This window comes from Mytilus trossulus, chromosome 7 (genome assembly GCF_036588685.1).
Source record: "Mytilus trossulus isolate FHL-02 chromosome 7, PNRI_Mtr1.1.1.hap1, whole genome shotgun sequence".
Taxonomy (NCBI): Eukaryota; Metazoa; Mollusca; class Bivalvia; order Mytilida; family Mytilidae; genus Mytilus; species Mytilus trossulus.
In genome coordinates this window covers 28,012,928-28,016,026 of record NC_086379.1, presented here as the reverse complement: position 1 = coordinate 28,016,026, position 3,099 = coordinate 28,012,928, and positions in this window count along the sequence as shown.

Here is a 3,099-nt window from a genome sequence, read left to right as displayed (position 1 = left end):
CAAATAATTTAACAGAATATTTCTTCCATTACTCCCAAATACAAATAATTTAACAGAATATTTCTTCCATCACTCCCATATACAAATAATTTAACAGAAAATTTCTTCCATTATTCCCATATACAAATAATTTAAAACAATATTTTGTTGTTGATATGATTGCATTGATATATGTAATTTTTGATAAACTGTAACTTAAAGTTCACTCTCATTAAAAATGCCCACTCCTAATGACTTTCCTAAACGACTTAATTATATGATTATTTTAACTAAAACAATATTGTATTCAGTATATTCGTATAAATAAGAACAATACATGTACGCTTATTATTGTAAATTGTATTTTTATGAATATTCAATGAATTTATTTGTTTTGTTATATATACCTGATCTTAAGAAATGCTTTAAACACTGGTCTCAGGTAAAAATAACTTTTTTTTTGTAACAATGTGCTCCTCCGTATTTTTTGTATTCCTACATATCACATTTTGTAAAAACAAAATAATATTCTGTATCCATGAATTCCATGTTTATAATAAATACTAAGTGGGTTTTATAGCTTTAATGGTAAAAACTCTAGTCTGTATCACTTGCATTTAAATATATATAATGAAACCTTGCTTTTAATTATATATCTTAGTTAAAACAGTGAGTTGATACGAAAGCTTCCCAAACCATATTTATTTTGTCTTGAATTAAAGGTATTTCAAGATTTGTATAAATACACTGTCCTCATCATGCAAAACATAAATGCGATCATGGCCATGGAGTGTACATTTGTAGAAAACATAAGATTTTGTTTTAGAACTGTGCCTTGTTTCTCTGTGGTTGTGAAATCTTTTTTCTAGCAATTCATGTATATTATCATTTGTTCGATTGATCTATAATAGACTTGTTTTAATGTTATACATTTTCTTTTCATACTTGGCTCCAAAAGAGGGGAATTTACTGGCTTACCTCTTTTCTGTCTGTGAGTCTACACATTTTTCACTTCTGTCTGTGTGTCAATACACATTTATCACAGCAACTACAAGTCATAGCTTCTTGATATATCAACAAGCTTCATTAGCTATTTGATAATGACATGCATACTATCAGTTACTTTCAGTTTCTTTGATGTTTTACTTCCTGTTTGCAGAAAATTAGAGTAAACAACACCTAATAGGGGTGTAATTAATTAGCAAAAGTTCACAGTGCATCTTGTTATTAATTTATCAAAGCAGTACATTTGTATATTAAAAAGAAAATCTTTTTAATAGTAGATGATGGAATGTAAATTGCATAATCAGATTTTTGATTTTTAAATCATCAACACAAGTTTGTAGAATTAGTTATTTAAATGTTTTTAATTTGTGCCAAGATTTGCCAAGGAAGATGCCAATTTTTGTTTTTTACTTCTATGGAAATATTTATCAATAATAATACTTGAATTATTGAGTTTATACTGTAGTTTTGTTGTATAAATAGGGAAATCTTCATATGGGAAAATTTGAACTTGTTATTTATATCAAATGATAAAAATACTAACTTATATGTGCCAATTAATTTTTATATGCTGATTATTATATTGTATATTTTGTTTTTTTGTTCATTTACAACTTATCAAGTTATCATAATGATATGTTTACCTCAGCTTTACTTAGTTTATTGATTGAGAATGGAAATGGGATATGTGTCAAAGAGACAACAACCCGACCAAAGAAAAAAAGCAGAAGGTCACCAACAGGTCTTCAATGTAGCAAGAAATTCCCGCACCTGGAGTGTCCTTTAGCTGGCCCCTTTACAAATATATACTAGTTCAGTGATAATGAACGCCATACTAATTTCCAAATGAAACTGAAATATGACTTTTTCAGTTGCTTTACTGCATTTAGCAAATCATGAAGGACAGTGACAACAACCAAAACAGTTTCTTATTTTTGTATAAAATAAAGTTCACTTAACTTTGGTCTAAGGCGAAAAGGTATTTCTTTACTTTTTTATTAGTTTTCTTTGACAAAAATAAAGAACAAAAAATGTATGGCTTTTAGATCCAAATAGTTGGATGGAACTAAATTATTTGTGTATCACTATGGATTCAAAATTGCTTTCATCATTGATAATATTATAACATTGGACTTTTTGAAATAATTGATTTAAAAGGCCTGTTTAAAACATCAGGAATTCAACTTAAAAGGAATCCTTTGCCATTCTTTGTAATTTTCCTGAGGGTGAAAATATTCGGTCTTATGTTATTGACCTAAATAATCATGCAGCTGAAGTGAAGCTGAGGTTAAATTTAATTATGTGCATTTATGTATATACACATTATACTCGTCCATATTATCCTCGGATTGTTATTCTGACGTAACTTTGTTTTTATTTAGTTGTGTGATAAGACCAGACATTCCATTTGTTAGCTGTAGTGATTTAGAAATTTTTTCAGTTTTCACATCTTCAAGATAAACTTGTGAACAAAATTGATTCATAACTGGTCCTCTCACACTATCAGTCTTGAACTTATAGAGTATATTTATAAACTGTAGACTATCAATTTCAAGAAGAGCAAAAACAGGGTCATTTACCACTTGAACCATTAAAACAGTTTGGATTTTTCCGTCCTTTGTTATCTCCCCTCAAAACACCTCTCCTATTTTGTGTTGATTTTTGTTCCTGGTTACAAGGAAGTAATTATTTACATAGGCGACAATGGTAGCCTTATTTGGTCCTGCCTTTTCACTATCAAAGATCCATTAAAAAAAAATTCGAATTCTGAATTATCAACACCTTTGGGTGTAATTGCAATGGTCAAACACATATGGTGCCGCAGCTTTTTTGATAGAAAAATGGCATTTTTTAAGGGTACTCAACGGTTTCGGAATTTTCGAAATAGTATGAATGAAGAACACCCCATGCTTAATTTGGCACAGAAAATCTTGCTAGTCTTAGAGAGTTTTCTCTAAATTTCTCGCTATTTCTACACCAATGGCCAACACTCATTTCTCACTATTTCAATTTTAATTTCTAATTACCAAGGCAGCAGAAAATAAATTTACTTCTACCTATTATCTTGGATGTAAAATCTAGGTGGTGCCAGCGATCTATATTTACTTCCTTTTA